Source organism: Schistocerca gregaria, chromosome 4, assembly GCF_023897955.1.
Source record: "Schistocerca gregaria isolate iqSchGreg1 chromosome 4, iqSchGreg1.2, whole genome shotgun sequence".
Lineage (NCBI taxonomy): Eukaryota > Metazoa > Arthropoda > Insecta > Orthoptera > Acrididae > Schistocerca > Schistocerca gregaria.
The window spans coordinates 774081603-774099345 of NC_064923.1; the positions used below are offsets into that span (position 1 = coordinate 774081603).

The 17743-nt window shown below is 45.2% G+C and overlaps 1 protein-coding gene across 1 annotated transcript in view; it reads right to left on the reverse strand.

Moving 5' to 3' along the window:
• Window positions 1-17743, reverse strand: part of LOC126266641 (serine protease snake-like) — a 156596-nt gene that overhangs the window by 43204 nt on the left and 95649 nt on the right. The window lies entirely within an intron of this gene.

Sequence of the window (17743 nt, forward strand, 5' to 3'; positions counted from 1 at the left end):
GATGTGGAACATCCAATTTCATATGACGTTTTTGAAAAACGAAAATATGCTGTATAAAAATAAATGTTGATTCTGCAAACAGAGATTTTGCGAATGTTAGCTCGCTCTGTTTGTCCATAAGATCAAGACGGGAGTGCTCAGGTTGATACCATATACCATGACTTCACGAAGGCAGTTGATAGAATTCCGCACAGTCGCTTAGTGAAAAAACACAAAAGGTTACCCAATGGACCAGATCTGTGGTTCGCATCAGAATTTCCTGGCACTTCGGACTCAAAAATCGCTCTTATAGGAACAAAATAGCTAAATGCAAAGGCAACTTCAGGAGTCTCCCAAGTACAAGCATTACTGTTAACAATATTGTGTCAGACAAAAAAAGTGAAACACACAGAGGACGTTTGTATTTCTATGTAACTTCCTACATGTAAACATCTTCGGCGAGAACGTAAATAATCAGAGCTGCAGTTCTCAGCGCAGAACGGCCAACACAGGTCTTAGTGTTGTTACCAGACCTGGTAGGATGTACAGGGTAAATCATGTGAAACTTACACCCCAAGTACTGCGGACATGAAAGTGCTACTCACGTGCTGTTGCACAGAATGGATTGGTGGTCAGGGTCTCGTATTGTTAGCCAATAAACGAATGGTAATAACACTTAGAAAGTGTATTTTTGTGCAAATAAACACTTTTTTAAGTGGAACGATGCCCATTGCCATCAACAAACTAAAAGTAGGATAAATTCGAATGTCAGTTGGAGGATACTAGTGTGAGTCGTTCACGAGATGTCGTATTTTGAAAAGTTTACGCACCGACACTTTTTGTGCCATTCAACCTCTGTATCTTCTAGGTACGACGTTCTGACGTTTGCTTAGAGTCTGCTTGTGTGTTCCTCGAGTGAATCGCGACATACAGTTAGTGTATGACAGTACAGGCAGTAGCTCGTGAGTGGGAAACAGTGTTTACCAATGCAGAAAAAGCTGACATGCTCATGGTGTATGGGGAGTGTAGGAAGAAAGCAGTCCGCTCTTGTTCGCTTATGCGGTAAGGTAACCCAATAGGCGTAAAACATCTGGACAGTTATTTATCAACCACTTCATTACGTGGAAATGGTAGTGTAACTCCTACACAACCTAACAGAAGGAAACAAGTGACGACAGAAGAGGGGGAAATTAACGTTCTTGCTGCTGATGCAGTTGATCCACACATTAGCTACCATGAAATCGCACGAGAAACGGGCATGAGTTAGGGAAGTGTCCTACCCATTCTCTATCAACATAGGTTCCATACCTATCACATCTCCCTCCATAAAGAGCTGCATGGAAACGATTATGACAACCATGTTAACTTTTGTTCATAGGTATTAAGACAGCACACTCTAGATGTATCATGTATCTTGTTTAGTGACGAAGACACATTTACTAGTCGTAGCCAGGTAAGCCGCCGAAACATGCACTACTGGTTGCTGACAATCCCCACTGGCTTCGTCAGGTGGAACGTCAGCTTACATGTAGTGTAAACGTGTGGTGGGGGATAATGAAGCATCGGCTCATAAACCCGTTTTCCATAGACGGAACATTGAACGTGCTCAAGTATGGCAGCCTCCTAACAGACCATCTTCGCAGGCCGATGTGGCCGAGCGGTTCTAGGCGCTTCAGTAGGCGCGTTTAGTATCTACACTCTAAGACAAAGAAAAAAAGACACTGGGGACCGCGGAAATCAGTAGGTGTGATGTACACATACAGACAAACAAACGATTACAAAGCAATTATTCGCCTTGGCATTGATTAATAAGGTTGTTGGATATCTTTCTGGGGGATATCGTGCCGAATTCTGTCCAGGTGATGCGGTAGATCGTCAGAATCCAGAGGTGGTTGGAGGGCCCCGCCCGTAAGTCTCCAAACCCTCTCAGTCGGGGAGAGACATGCCGACCTCGGTGGTCAAGGTAGGGTTTGGCAGGCCCGAGGACAAGCAGTAGAAACCCTCGTCGTGTGTGTTCTGGCACTGTCACGCTGAAATGTAAACCCGGGTGGCTTGCCATGACGTGCAACAAAACGGGGCGTAGAATATCGTAGACGTATCGCCGTGGCGTAAAAGCGTAGCGGACGACAACCAAACCGATCCCGTTACGAAACAAAACGGCATCCCAGATCGTCGCCCGTGGTTGACGAGGCGTATGGAGGACGGCGGCCAATTCGGTACGGCACCGTTGTCCAGGGAGTCTCGGCCTGCAGTCTCATGGACCAGAACTGTCTTCAGTGATGAGTCCCGCTTACATCTGAGCCCCATTGACCGGCGAAGACGTATCTGGAACCGCCCCAGACATGGGTGGGGTACCAACCTGGCACCAACTGAGAATGTATGGAGCGTTATGGGCAGGTCCCTCTAGCCAGTTCGGTTCAAAATGCCTCTGAGCACTATGCGACTTAACATCAGTCGCCTACAATACAGAACTACTTAAACATAACTAACCTAAGGACGACACACACATCCATGCCCGAGGCAGGATTCGAACCTGCGACCGTAGCAGTAGCGCAATTCCGGACTGAAGCGCCTAGAACCGCTCAGCCACAACGGCCGGCCGCTAGTTCGGAACTTTGACGACCTAACGGGCCGATTGAGCAGAGCTTGGCGTGGTGTCTCTCAGTAGGACGTACAACAATTCCATCAACCAGTGCCAAGCCGAATTACTGCTTGCATAACAGTCACAGCATGCCCAGCTCCTTTTGTGAAGCTGTTTATCTTGTATAAATCACCCAATTTTTATAAGATTGTTATATTTATTTGTCTGAAGATCTTCGTCACACAACCGATTTCCGTCCTACTCGGATAAGTCCTTCGCGGTGCGGCGTCTCATATACACTCCTGGAAATTGAAAAAAGAACACCGTGAATTCATTGTCCCAGGAAGGGGAAACTTTATTGACACATTCCTGTGCTCAGATACATCACATGATCACACTCACAGAACCACAGGCACATAGACACAGGCAACAGAGCATGCACAATGTCGGCACTAGTACAGTGTATTCTCCCATGGAGACGATCGTAGAGATGCTGGATGTAGTCCTGTGGAACGGCTTGCCATGCCATTTCCACCTGGCACCTCAGTTGGACCAGCGTTCGTGCTGGACGTGCAGACCGCGTGAGACGACGCTTCATCCAATCCCAAACATGCTCAATGGGGGACAGATCCGGAGATCTTGCTGGCCAGGGTAGTTGACTTACACCTTCTAGAGCACGTTGGGTGGCACGGGATACATGCGGACGTGCATTGTCCTGTTGGAACAGCAAGTTCCCTTGCCGGTCTAGGAATGGTAGAACGATGGGTTCGATGACGGTTTGGATGTACCGTGCACTATTCAGTGTCCCCTCAACGATCACCAGAGGTGTACGGCCAGTGTAGGAGATCGCTCCCCACACCATGATGCCGGGTGTTGGCCCTGTGTGCCTCGGTCGTATGCAGTCCTGATTGTGGCGCTCACCTGCACGGCGCCAAACACGCATACGACCATTATTGGCACCAAGGCAGAAGCGACTCTCATCGCTGAAGACGACACGTCTCCATTCGTCCCTCCATTCACGCCTGTCGCGACACCACTGGAGGTGGGCTGCACGATGTTGGGGCGTGAGCGGAAGACGGCCTAACGGTGTGCGGGACCGTAGCCCAGCTTCATGGAGACGGGTGCGAATGGTCCTCGCCGATACCCCAGGACCAACAGTGTCCCTAATTTGCTGGGAAGTGGCGGTGCGGTCCCCTACGGCACTGCGTAGGATCCTACGGTCTTGGCGTGCATCCGTGCGTCGCTGCGGTCCGGTCCCAGGTCGACGGGCACGTGCACCTTCCGCCAACCACTGGCGACAACATCGATGTACTGTAGAGACCTCACGCCCCACGTGTTGAGCAATTCGGCGGTACGTCACCCGGCCTCCCGCATGCCCACTATACGCCCTCGCTCAAAGTCCGTCAACTGCACATACGGTTCACGTCCACGCTGTCGCGGCATCCTACCAGTGTTAAAGACTGCGATGGAGCTCCGTATGCCACGGCAAACTGGCTGACACTGACGGCGGCGGTGCACAAATGCTGCGCAGCTAGCGCCATTCGACGGCCAACACCGCGGTTCCTGGTGTGTCCGCTGTGCCGTGCGTGTGATCATTGCTTGTACAGCCCTCTCGCAGTGTCCGGAGCAAGTATGGTGGGTCTGACACACCGGTGTCAATGTGTTCTTTTTTCCATTTCCAGGAGTGTATATCCTTCAACATCGCAGCGCGTCAGCAATCGTTGGTTAATATATTAAGAAACTAAAAACCCGCCTCGATTGCGAAAAAAGCACCTAGTGTTAACCCAGGTTTCGGTGTAGATAATTACACCTTCGTCAGAACAACAATAAAACCCACAAGTGCCTAAGAAGACCTTTGTCTTTTTCGTTTATAAATGTATAACTATGGTGTCCTTTTAATCATTGACAAAGATTGAGTCACTTAAGACGTAACACCTCTTGTATTTCGTGAACGATTACACATTTTCAAACGCAGTTTTCGGCAAATGTTAGAGCGTCGAGAGGCACATATTTTCTTCTTTTTCTTCGCTTGGTTAATGTTTTTAGTGCTGATATCAACGGAGATGTTGAAGCCAGTACGTTGTTTAAAATGGAACTCTACACTTTTTGTAACTGCATTCGATAGTTCTTGAGAATTACATGATACTGCGTTTCTTAATGCTGACGTTGAAACTAGGCGTATATTTTTTTTTCTTTTCGTCCTTTTTTTAATGACACTGTATACTTTTTGTAACTGGATTCGATAACTCTTGAGAAGAGAATTACAGTGGTTAACTTTGAAACTGTCGTAAAAAAAATCAAGTAATGTCCTAGAACGTGAGAGCACGCTGGCTGGAAGCGGCATTAGCGGTGCAAACACCGCCAAGCAGGGCTCTCGTGCTACGCTGCGTCACAATGTCAACACATTTGCCTGTTTACTTCTATGCACTGCAGGCCGCTCATTTCTGCTTCAACGTTCGTTGCGTGCAGACGTGTACACCAATCAGGAGAAGCTGGATGTACTACTTTCATATGGTGAATGTAAAAAAAAATGGTTCAAATGGTTCTGAGCACTATGGGACTCTACTTCTAGGGTCATTAATCCCCCTAGAAATTAGAACTAGTTAAATCTAACTAACTTAAGGACATCACACACATTCATGCCCAAGGCAGGATTCGAACCTGCGACCGTAGCGGTCTCGCGGTTCCAGACTACAGCGCCTAGAACCGCACGGCTTCTTCGGCCGGCAATATAAAAGAAACTCCATAAAAATAGTACAGCAGCGAAGGGCTATCTATCCGGATCGCCAGTGTCCGACGCGTCAGGCTGTTGCACGAGTTATTAAGACGTTAGTGCTGACAGGCTGCTTGAACGTCAAAAAGAAGAAACAAGACCGGAGCTTACAGAAAACACGAAAAAGTTATTCTGGCATCCGCGCGCAGTGGCCGCACGGTTTGAGGCACCATGTCACGGATTGCGTGGCCCCTGCCGCCGGAAGTTCGAGTCCTCCCTCGGACATCGGTGTGTGTGTGTGTGTGTGTTGTTCTTAGCATAAGTTAGTTTATGTAGTGCGTAATCCCAGGGTCCGATGACCTCAGCAGTCTGGTGCCTGAGGAACTTACACACATTTGAACATTTTGTTCCGGCTGCAATGCTAATGAATCAGCGCAGTGGTACGAGACATGTTGCAAAGGAATGTGGAATCAGCCAGGCGAGTGTGGTTCGCATCCTGCACCCCCGTCACCCGCCACTACATCAGGCCCTGGACGACCGTGATTTCGAACGTCGTACAGAATTTTATTGGTTTGTCCTCCAGTAATTGAAAGACGATATTACGTTTTTCTAACTGTGCCCTTTAGCGATGAAGCAACGTTTACTGACCACGCTAATGTAAATTTGCATAACATGCACTACTGGGCAGCCGAAAATCAACACTGGCTTCGTCACGTGCAACATCAACGGCGGTGGAGCTTAAACGTATGACGTCGCATCATAGGAAATTACATTTTGGACCTTACTTCATCTCAGGCGTTCTGAATGGACGTTCGTACGCAAGCTTTCTGACGATCATTGGATATCCGACAGTGTATGTGGCTGCAACACGACGGTTGTCCAGCTCACTTGCCCCGTGTCGCAACGCAAATACTGAATGAGAACTTTCATGGACGTTGGATAGGGCGAAATTCTGTTGTTAAACGGCCTGAGAGGTCCATCGATTTCTCTCCTCTTGATTTCTTTGGGGAGCACTCATAGACGAAACCCCAACTACGCCAGACGATATGTCTCGTCTAATAGCCTGTGCACGCTCAACCATATCAAACACTGAATTACATGTGTTCATCGTTCTTGCGAACGGCGACAGCCAATGTGCCAGTTTGAACACATGCTTAAATAAGGGATAAAGTTTTGGTGGTTACCAAATCACTGATAGTAAATTATTCTTTTCATTTAAGTCTGCAAGGAATTGCCTTGCAATGTCAAATAAGCCGACAGCGTGTATTGCTGGTGGCTGATAACCCTGTCATTATGCGCTTACGTTCAGCATGAAACGACGTTTCTATAAGAAGAATATCTATTTTGTGGTGTGCAGGTGTTCATAAAAGTATTTTAATAAAATGTTTTGTTCAACGAATATGTCACGTATTATATAATTTAAATAAGTTGTAAGTTGATATAAGTGTTCGACAGCAAGTATTTTACCACTAAGAAGCACATGCTACGTACAGGGAAAGATAGCTCAAATCTTCCTCCTAACATTCAGGCATTTAATAGTGTAGTCGCTTTTGGCAGCGTATAAGACCTCTTTATTTTTTAAGAATGAACAGCTTATTTCTCTGTTTCAACTCACGTAAACCTGGGAGGATAAATAAAAGTGAAATAGTTCTAAGACCGTTGTGATGCGCTAGATTCTAGTCTGTGTCGTATTTCCATATACAACATTCGTGGCTGGACCTACATCTAGTTCGTAAGTTGGTTGAAGGGGAAACGAAGCTTTAATTTCGTAGCGCAGGCCTACCTTACGGTATACAACTAAGCAACCTGGTCCAAGACGCTTGTTCGGCAGTGTTGGCACCGATAATGACGGTTCCGGCCACCGTGCTCTCACATTCTACCACATTTCTCGACTTTTTACGGCACGTTCAAGGTCAACGTTAACAAACGCTTTATCACTGTATCACTGTAACTCTCTTCTCAAGAGTTATCAAATCCGGTTACAAAAAGTGTACAGTGCCATCAAGAAAAGGAAAAAAGAAAAAACGTACGTGCTAAAATATCTTCATTGATACCAGCGCCAAAGACATTAAACTAAGAAAACAATACGTACCCCTGCACGCCCTAACATTTTCCGAAAACCGCTTTTCGATATGTGTAACCTTTCACGAAATAAAAGGTGTTACGCCTTATGTGACTCAACCAGTATATAAACTGAAGAGCCAACGAAACTGGTAGACCTGCCTAATGTCGTTTAGAGCCCCGTGAGTACGCAGGGTTGCCGCAGTACGACGCGGCATTGACTCACGTCTGAGGCAGTGCTGGAGGGAACTGAAACCATGAGTCGTGCAGAGCTGTCCATAAATCCGTTAGTAGTAAATGGGCACCTTGAGCGCACTACGAGATTATTCATTGATCAAACCCGCCCCACCAACAAAAATAAATATAGAAATCAAATCAATAAAAATAAATATAAAAATTTAGTCTTCGAGCGCAATGGAATCTGCGATACAAAAAATGCACAGCAAAAATGGACAGGAAAAATTGATAGCAAATTTTAGAGCACTAGAATTTGGGACAATATTTGTGAAAGAAAGTAAATGAGTGAAAGTAAATGGAGGGTGAAAGGACAAAAAATCTCGACATCATATTTGAAAGAAAGCAAATGAATTAAGAATGGAAGTAAATGGAGACTGAAACGACAGCAAAAAAAATGGACAACAATTTGAAAGAAAGTAAATAGAGATTGAAAGGACAGCAAAAAAAGGCAACAATTTTGATCGCTGAAGGGGTTAACAAACTTAGATAGACCGAACGTAGGTCAGACGAATGTGAAACGATTTTGCAACCAGTAACCAAACGCACAACATACTCCAAAACAAACAATCCAGTTATTCGTTGCAAAATCGTTTGACCTTCGTTTGATCAATGAAAGTTTGTTTACCTTATTAGCCACAGTGTTTAAACTCGGAAGTTTACTGTCAATTGCAACAGTACACAGTAGTGCATTACAACTGCGCGCAATCCATGGTATCAGGAGTCTCCCCACAGTAACGTGACGTGACGTGACGCTAGATGCCAGGCTTTTCCAGGAGAACGAAAAGAGGAGGGATACCACCAAGCGAGTTGAGCAGCCATTGAAGATAATGTTACACGGTTAGAACAGCGCTCTTACGCAAACATTGCAGTTCGCCGTCGAAGGATTGCATGACAATGCCGAGGAGCTTGTGGAAGCAGTAGGAAATGCTCGTCCATCGTACCAGACTGTTACTTGGTGTTGTTGTTGTTGTTTCGGTCTTCAGTCCTGAGACTGGTTTGATGCACCTCTCCATGCCACTCTATCCTGTGCAAGCCTCTTCATCTCCCAGTACCTACTGCAACCTACATCCTTCTGAATATGCTTAGTGTATTCATCTCTTGGTCTCCCTCTACGATTTTTACCCTCCACGCTGCCCTCCAATACTAAATTGGTGATCCCTTAATGCCTCAGAACATGTTCTACTAACCGATCCCTTCTTCTCGTCAAGTTGTGCCACAAACTTCTCTTCTCCCCAATCCTATTCAGTACCTCCTCATTAGTTATGTGATCTACCCATCTAATCGTCAGCATTCTTCTGTAGCACCACATTTCGAAAGATTCTATTCTCTTCTTGTCCAAACTATTTAACGTCCATGTTTCACTTCCATACATGGCTACACTTCATACGAATACTTTCAGAAATGACTTCCTGACACTTAAATCTATACTCGATCTTAACAAATTTCTCTTCTTCAGAAACGCTTTCCTTGTCATTGCCAGTCTACATATTATATCCTCTCTTTTTCGACGATCATCAGTTATTTTGCTCCCCAAATAGCAAAACTCCTTTACTTCTTTATGTGTCTCATTTCCTAATCTAATTCCCTCAGCATCACCCGACTTAATTCGACTACATTCCATTATCCTCGTTGTGCTTTTGTTGATGCTCATCTTATATCCTCCTTTCAAGGCGCTAACCATTCCATTCAACTGCTCTTCCAAGTCCTTTGCTATCTCTGACAGAATTACAATGTCATCGGCGAACCTCAAAGTTTTTATTTCTTCTCCATTGATTTTAATACCTACTCCGAATTTTTCTTTTGTTTCCTTTACTGCTTGCTCAATATACAGATTGAATAACATCGGGGAGAGGCTACAACCCTGTCTTACTCCCTTCCCAACAACTGTTTCCCTTTCATGTCCCTCGACTCTTATAACTGCCATCTGGTTTCTGTACAAATTGTAAATAGCCTTTCGCTCCATGTATTTTACCCTTGCCACCTTTAGAATTCGAAAGAGAGTATTCCAGTCAACATTGTCAAAAGCTTTCTCTGAGTCTACAAATGCTAGAAACGTAGGTTTGCCTTTCCTTAATCTTTCTTTTAAGATAAGTCGTAAGGTCAGTATTGCCTCACGTGTTCCAGTATTTCTACGAAATCCAAACTGATCTTCCCCGAGGTCGGCTTCTACCAGTTTTTCCATTCGTCTGTAAAGAATTAGTATTTTGCAGCTGTGGCTTATTAAACTGATTGTTCGGTAATTTTCACATCTCTCAGCACCTGCTTTCTTTTGGGATTGGAATTTTTATATTCTTCTTGAAGTCTGAGGGTACTTCACCTGTCTCATACAACTTGCTCACCAGATGGTAGAATTTTGTCAGGACTGGCTCTCCCAAGGCCGTCAGTAGTTCCAATGGAATGTTGTCTACTCCCGGGGCCTTGTTTCGACTCACATCTTTCAGTGCTCTGTCAAATTCCTCACGCAATATCATATCTCCCATTTCATCTTCATCTACATCCTCTTCCATTTCCATAGTATTGTCCTCAAGTACATCGCCCTTGTATAAACCCTCTATATACTCCTTCCACCTTTCTGTTTTCCCTTCTTTGCTTAGAACTGGGTTTCCATCTGAGCTCTTGATGTTCATACAAGTGGTTCCCTAATCTCCAAAGGCCTCTTTAATTTTCCTGTAGGCAGTATCTATCTTACCCCTAGTGAGATAAGCCGCTACATCCTTACATTTGTCCTCTAGCCATCCCTGCTTAGCCATTTTGCACTTCCTGTCGATCTCATTTTGAGACGTCTGTATTCCTTTTTGCCTGCTTCGTTTACTGCATTTTTATATTTTCTCCTTTCATCAATTAAATTCAATATTTCTTCTGTTACCCAAGGATTTCTACTAGCCCTCGTCTTTATACCTACTTGATCCTCTGCTGCCTTCACTACTTCATCCCTCAAAGCTACCCATTCTTCTTCTACTGTATTTCTTTCCCCCATTACTGTCCCTGAAACTCTGTGCAACTTCTTGTTCTTTCAATTTATCCAGGTCCCATCTCCTTAAATTCCCACCTTTCTGCAGTTTCTTCAGTTTTAATCTACAGGTCATAACCAATAGATTGTGGTCAGAGTCCACGTCTGCCCCTGGAAATGTCTTACAATTTAAAACCTGGTTCCTAAATCTCTGTCTTACCATTATATAATCTATCTGACACCTTTTAGTATCTCCAGGGTCCTTCCATGTATACAACCTTCTTTCATCATTCTTAAACCAAGTGTTAGCTATGATTAAGTTGTGCTCTGTGCAAAATTCTACCAGACGGCTTCCTCTTTCATTTCTCTCCCCCAATCCATATTCACCTACTACATTTCCTTCTCTCCCTTTTCCTACTACCGAATTCCAGTCACCCATGACTATTAAATTTTCGTCTCCCTTCACTACCTGAATGATTTATTTTATCTCATCATACATTTCTTCAATTTCTTGTCATCTGCAGAGCTAGTTGGCATAAAACTTGTACTACTGTAGTAGGTGTGGGCTTCGTATCTGTCTTGGCCACAATAATGCGATCACTGTGCTGTTTGTAGCAGCTTACCCGCATTCCTATTTTCCTATTCATTATTAAACCTACTCCTGCATTACCCCTATTTGATTTTGTGTTTATAACCCTGTAGTCACCTAACCAGAAGTCTTGTTCCTCCTGCCACAGAACTTCACTAATTCCCACTATATCTATCCATTTCCCTTTTTAAATTTTCTAACCTACCTGCCCGATTAAGTGATCTGACATTCCACGCTCCGATCCCTAGAACGCCAGTTTTCTTTCTCCTTATAACGACATCTTCTTGAGTAGTCCCCGCCCGGAGATCCGAATGGGGGACTATTTTACCTCCGGAATATTTTACCCAAGAGCACGCCATCATCATTTAATCATACAGTAAAGCTGCATGCCCTCGGGAAAAATTACGGCCGTAGTTTCCCCTTGCTTTCAGCCGTTCGCATCACCAGCACAGCAAGGCCGTTTTGGTTATTGTTACAAGGCCAGATCAGTTAATCATCCACACTGTTGCCCTTGCAACTACTGAAAATGCTGCTGCCCCTCTTCAGGAACCACACGTTTGTCTGGCCTCTCAACAGATACCCCTCCGTTGTGGTTGTAGCTACGGTACGGCTATCTGTATCGCTGAGGCACACAAGCCTCCCCACCAACGGCAAGGTCCATGGTTCACAGAGGGGAGGGTTACTTGGTGGGCAGATGCTTTAAGTCGTGGCAGAGCTGCAACTGGCGACACCTGCCGATCCGGGCGGCTTCTGAATGTGCACACAGTGCCCGAACCCAAATCACCCACCGCTTGGACAACGACAGAAGAGGGACGCTGCAAGAATTACAGCCCCACAGAGAGGACAACATTCTACAGAATTTTACGCGACAAGCTACACATGAGTAAAGTTGGTGCAAAGTCGGTGCCTTACGTAGTGGAAAATAGTACACGTTACGAAAGCTGTGTCCAGCTAGCGCGTTAGGAGGAGGAGGGAGACAACACACTTGCGAGAATCGTCGCCACAGGAGAATTTTGGGCCAGGGCCTATGAGCCAGAACTGAAGCGCCAGTCCAAGCAGTGGCGTGATCCGGGTTCATCACCCAGACAGAAATCTCGTCACGACCCCCTCTCCGGTCAAGTTAATGGTCATTATAGCCTGTAGCATTTTATGAGTGTGGCGTTTCATCCCACATGGACGAACTGTTATTGCTCCGCACTGCTGTCGCATTCTCCTTCAACGGCACCTGCACGATGTACGAAGTCTTCTGGACAATGGGAGAGCCCACACGGCGGTGTGTGTGCGGAATCTGTTGCGCGATGGGGTTGGAACGTAGTGGAGCATCCTCGCCAGACTTCCTATTCTGACCTCATACCACAATTGAAAGAACCATTGCCTGGAACATGTTTCCGAACACGTGAAGACGTTGCCACAGCAGTGACGCGTGAGATCTGACGATTTGCTCATGGTAAGGCCACGGGTATTCGGGGTGTGACGTGGATTTGTTTGGAGATGATTGCGAGGGGGCTCTAAGAAGTCACAGGTCCGCTTTCCTGTTGCCTCTGACAGTAAAACACTTTTCAAACGACAAAATTTGTTTCGTCATTCTCTCATGCTATAGTTTTATGGCAGTGTGTGTGTTCATCTATCAATCTACACGTAATTTTTACACACTACTAACTTAAACTAACTTACGCTAAGGGCAACACACATAAACATGCAAGAGGGAGGACTCGAACCTCCGACGGGACAGCCGTGCGAACCGTAGCAAGATGCCTCAAGCCGCCTGTTAAATGTTTAAGAACTGGAAATTTGTTAATTTTGTGACATTTGTTTGGTCTTTCATGAGGTTTTGTTTCATGTCTTTTCTACGCTGTTGTTGTTGTTTAAGCACAATATTTTCTTGTTAGTGCCGATTCTTGCGTTTTGTCGGTTTTCCGTTTTGAGACACTTTAGTTTTGTATACATCTGTGCAACAAGTGAATGGTCTGTATTCATTTGAACGACAACCATGTGATCATGAATACAAGCTATGAACACAAGCTACAAAGGGAAGAGTACTGGCTAGAGAAGAACAATGTGATAATAATAGGCCACATTAGGATAGACGACGTCGAATCGCGCAATAATTGCCAGATAACCGTAGGTCGGGGATACCATGTTATACAACTACAGCCGCAAAACTGCACCCAATCAGCGGCGAGTCCTCTGAATTCAACACCCATGAGGAGCTGACCGCTAGAGTTTTCGAGGCCGCGACAGTCATCCGCAAATGTCCTGAACTTTCAAGAGGACGAGCCACTAAAATCTTCCACACTGTCAGCTTTGTAGCGATCCTGGAGCAAGTAACTTCGAGTATTTGCCGTAAGAAAAAATTTCGCCTTAGAAAAAAAGAGTGTTTTTTTTGCAACTGTCTTAGTTCAAGTTGGCTGATCTATTGTATACTTGTTAGAGTAAAAAGCCATTCACGATCTCTGTATATTTGGAAACATTAAAACATGTATTCTCAATACTTCGTTAAGAATAATATCCCACCTTAAAGTAAAAGGTACATACCTCCTCACAGCAATTCTGTTTTTACAACACAGCTTATCATACGAACAAATTAATAGCACAGTTGGTTTAATAGTCAAGCAAAACCGAATAAACATCACAGAAACTTTCTGTGTAAAGTAAATAGACATGGTTGGAATTTAAAGTCTAGCTATATTTCCGTCTATAATTGGCATTTGCGCTGTTGAGCGTAACAGCTGGTAGCCACAGCAAGTTCGCTTAAATGCACTCTCTTCCAGGCGCACTATTGGCTGTCGCTTGCCGGCCGCTATGGCCGAGAGGCTCTAGGTGCTTCAGTCCGGAACCACAAGGCCGCTACGGTCGCAGGTTCGAATCCTGCCTCGGGCATGTATGTGTGTGATTTCCTTAGGTTAGTTAGGTTTAAGAAGTTCTAAGGGACTGATGACCTCAGATGTTAAGTCCCATAGTGCTTAGAGCCATTTGAACAATTTGAGCTTTAGCTTTATAGCCACAATCATAGCTACACAACGGTGAATTTCTGATCTGTGGTTACCTGGAAAATTTTTATCGATTTGACGTCCCCCACCGTGCAGTAACATTTTCATTTTGTTTTTCTCTACCCTGCAGCCTGTCAGTGCAAAAAGTTTCGAGAGTTGGATTAATAAGAAACGGAGGAAAGTTAAAATGGTGGTTTCAGCGCTTCATATCTTCTATGTAGTCTCCCCCCACTTGAGTAAAACGCACATGAAGTCCATACGACCGTGTGAAGGTGTCAGGAAATTCCTTCTTTGTGATGTTGTTGAGTTCGCGCGTCAGATTGGCTTGAATGTCCGCCACGTTGCGGAAGCGTTGACACTTCCCGTCAAATTTTTGCGCTTTGTCATTTTGTGGTAGTTTCTTGTCGATACCACCGAAGCGTCGTCAGCCGCGATGATTTTTCGCAGAAAAGAAATGTGGACGATTTGCATTTCGATCAACGTGCTGCCGGCGTCCACGCGTCTTCGTTATTGTTCGGAAGTCAAGGTGTGCAGGAAAAGTTTTTCACACACTTTTCTCTTCTCCAAAACATTCTGGAGAATGTGTTGAACACTTGATTTAGACATGTTACTCCACTGCGATTTGTGATATAACGACCGCTGACACATTACTGCTGCCGGTCCACTACTTAACACCGCCCGCTCACAACATTTGTTGTTTACGCAGTTGTTGGTTCAAGCTGCCACCGTTGCTACATCGCTGACGTCTCTTCTACGCCAGGAATAAAATCAGCCTCGGAAATTTTTGGATGCACCATATGGATTACTGATATTCTTCAACTTGGTGAAGCATTATTTAGACCGCGTGCTGAGAAGTAATGCCTCAGAATTTTTTATTCTGTTTTTAATATGGATTGTGGTGTTCAAAAATGGTTCAAATGGCTCTGAGCACTATGGGACTCAACATGTCAGGTCATCAGTCCCCTAGAACTTAGAACTACTTAAACCTAACTAACCTAAGGACATCACACACATCCATGCCCGAGGCAGCATTCGAACCTGCGACCCTAGCGGTCGCGCGGTTCCACACTGAAGCGCCTAGAACCGCTCGGGATTGTGGTGTTACATGCCATCCATACTACTCGCTTCGCTAGTGCAAGTTGCAACCATCTGCCGCTAGAGAGCTCTGAACTGTAGCGTGTACCGTGGGGGTGTGTAACGTAACTGTATCGGTGAGTGAAGAAACGGCGTGCTGTAATCGAGTTTCTAACCGCAGGAAACGTGCCTCGAACAGAAATCCATAGAAGAATGAAAGGTGTGTGCGGTGATGTTATATCGAGATGAGTAAGGTGCAGTTTGGTTGTTCGTGCTCGTAATGAAGGAAACGGCGGTGCTAACCTCAGCGTGTGAGACAGAGACCGTAGTGGACGACCGCGCGAGGCAGCCGATGAGACTCACTGGAACCGGGTTGATGAACTCGTCAGAGAAAATCGTTGGAGAACACAGCTTCCAGGTAAGTGTGGCATACCACGAGAACGTGTGCAGGCCGCCATCGCAAAACTAATGTACAGAAAACTGTGTGCTCTATGGGTGCCTCGAATGCTCTCTCCTGACTCGAAACAGAGACGACTGGACATTTCTTTTGCGTTTAGAGCACGAGGGTGATGGGCTCCTCAACAAAACTGTGACAGGTGATGAAAGCTGGGTTCAGCATTTTCACCCGGAAAACAACACAGCATCCAAAACTTAAAGAACATCTTCCAGGACTTCAATTGTGATGAAGCGGTACAAGCAGAGGTGAGGTTGTGCCCTGTGAACGAATTCAAACTATCTATAGTGACGGTATAAACAAACTGGTCTCTTGATGAGAGAAGTAGATTCGACGCCAGGGTGACTGTGTTGACAAACAAATACGTAGACATGAGAAATAAAAATGCTAAATGCTAATAAAGTTCGTTGCATTTAAGAAACTTGAAGAGTTTTTACATAATATATTCGAGGCACTACAGGGTGTTTCAAAAAAGGCTTATAAATTAATTCGTAGTGCCTACAGAGCTGATCGTAGTGTCAATTTCTAGGGGAATACATCAAGTTTTGTCTCGCGTAGTTCGCTAATGCCGCATCATACCACAAGGAGCGCTAGCGGCAGTTGCGTTAAAGATGGCTGCCTTCACTCGACCCACACATGCTAGCTGTGTATTTTGGTTAGAAGAACAGAAGTCGGCGACAAGTGTTCAGAGTAATTTCCGCACCAATTACGTTAAAGATCCTCCTGGTAGGCCTACAATTTATGAGGCCACAAATGTTTTGTAGAAACGTGCTCCGTAATACATGGCAAACCATCAGGTCGTCCAAGCACACCTGACGAGGTCATTGAGCGAGTGAGACAGCGCTTTGTCAACTGCCCTACGAAATCGCGAACTGCAAATCCCGTATACGACCGTTTGGCGTGTGTTGACAAACTGTTTGCATTTGTAAGCATACAGACTGACGAAACTGCAACTAATGAAAGACACTGATAAAACTGCTCGCAAGAATTTCTGTGCATATGTTAAATTGACTTTGTGAGGATGAACATTTCTCGGACAAAATCATCTTTTCTGACGAATCGACTTTTCACTAAGTCCTTCCTTTCCTACACATAACTGTAGGATTTGAGGCAGTGAAAATCCACGTCTAGCATTGCAACATCTTCGTGATAGCCCTAAACTGAAAGTTTTTTGCGCATTGAGCAAGAACAAAGTGCACGCTCCCTTTTCTTCCGTGAGAGAACCATCAACGGGGTAGTGTACCTGGATACTTTAAAACAATTTTTGATACCACAGATCGATGAGGATAACCGAGAACGAAATGTTTGCATCATGCAAGATGGTGCACCATCCCACTACCTGGCTGACGTCTGGGGTTTTCTGAGAGACCGCTTTCCAGGTCAATGGACCGGCCGTGATACGGCAGTTGCATGGCCCCTACGCCCCCCAGACCTGACAGCACTCGATCTTTTTTTTTATGGGGATTCATCGAGGATATCGTGTTTGTACTTCCTATGACGGCTTGTCTACCTGAACTTAGAGCAAGAATTTACGCCACCACTGAGCAAGTTGCACCTGCAATGCTACAGTGAATTTAGGAAGAAATTGACTTCTGATGGGACGTATGTAGGACAACCAACGGAAACCATCTACATCTACATCCATACTACGCAAGCCACCTGACGGTGTGTGGCGGAGGGTACCTTCAGTGCCTCTGTCGGTTCTCCCTTCTATTGCAGTCTCGTATTGTTCGTGGAAAGAATGATTGTCGGTATGCCCCTGTGTGGGCTCCAATCTCTCTGACTTTATCCTCATGGTCTCTTCGCGAGATATACGTAGGAGGGAGCAATATACTGCTTGACTCCTCGGTGAAGGTATGTTCTCGAAACTTCAACAAAAGCCCGTACCGAGGTACTGAGCGTCTCTCCTGCAGAGTCTTCCACTGGAGTTTACCTGTCATCTCCGTAACGCTTTCGCGATTACTAAATGATCCTGTAACGAAGTGCGCTGCTCTGCGTTGGATCTTGTCTAAGATAAGAAACACAGCTCTATATCTTCTTTCAGTAAATTTACATGAATTCTTAGAACCGTAAAGTCCTTTTTGAAACATCCTGTACTTGTAAGCACACCTTAAT